Source organism: Epinephelus moara, chromosome 8 (genome assembly GCF_006386435.1).
Source record: "Epinephelus moara isolate mb chromosome 8, YSFRI_EMoa_1.0, whole genome shotgun sequence".
Classification (NCBI taxonomy): Eukaryota; Metazoa; Chordata; class Actinopteri; order Perciformes; family Serranidae; genus Epinephelus; species Epinephelus moara.
The window spans coordinates 27,283,985-27,285,208 of NC_065513.1; positions in this window are offsets into that span (position 1 = coordinate 27,283,985).

The following is a 1,224-nucleotide window of genomic DNA, read 5'->3' on the forward strand; positions in this document are numbered from 1 at the left end:
ATGAGCTTTTGTTTGTTATGCACTTTTAATTTCTCCTTGCTATTTGGGATAAGTACAACCTCATAGGTATAGAAAACTAAGCATTGTCTTTGAACAGTGAGCAGTTTTTGAAAAAATCATGTCCTCATATGGGGCCATTGGGTTTATTTTTGATCGTCACAAGTGTGTAATAAAGTATAAAACTCTTCATTTCAATGCCTGAAAATTGCTGTGCAAAAACAAAAGTATAAACAATGCAACATTTGTACAATGTTTTGTATCTTAGGACTGGAGTTTTCAACTCTAAAACTGCTCAAAACTGTTCATGTCAATGCCTGAACATGGCTGTGCAAAAGAAAACTGCAAATAATACAACATATAACAGAAGGAAGGTTACCTCCTGGTTACTGCTTTGGCTGGCTGAGTACCCCTTTAGATATCACTCCAGTTACAGAGTACGGTGGAGACTTAAAGCACCTGTGTTGAGAGGAAGTACCTCAGGTTGAGGCGTCTGATGCAGTTAACATCTTTTTGGGGGTAGGCATTCACGCACGGCAACGCTGCTAAACAGCCACACATCCACGTAGCAGAGGAAGACAAACAAATGAGACAAGTGACTACAGGTGTCACTCCATTAGTAGGCGGGGTTTCCTGGTCTGGTCTGCAGGGGCTGTGTTGTATTCTGCCTAGCAACAGTGACACCCTCATTTCCATCCATGGGACTTTCACACAATATATAAAAGCCTTATGTTCATTTTGTAGGAACAGTCTGTCATGCCTAATCGGCCTGTCCCAGTGTCCTCAACTGAGTACTTTCTAATTAACAGCATTCTAGCTTATTACTATTGCTAAAATTGGTCAAATTTTATACCAAATAAAAGTAAAAACATTATTAGAAAAAATAATTTCAATTTCAAAAAAATTCAATCATAAGATTTGATCAGGTTTTGTACCTTGTTTACTTTTGTATTGGGATCAGCTGTAGACTGACTTGGCAGAGATGGCAGCCATCTTGTTTTCACATTGATTGGTGTATTGTGCTCTAGCTGCCACTAGATAGCACATAGCACATACATTTCCTATTGGGCAATGGACCACAGGGCGCTAAGCCTACATTTGTCTCCAAAATTAAAGTTATGGACCACTTCACCCTTCACTGAGATCCAGTTCTCCCATCACAGCCGTCACTTTGACCAGTAGAAACACAGAACGATCTGCTGCCGTAGACAACTGTATGACAACAAC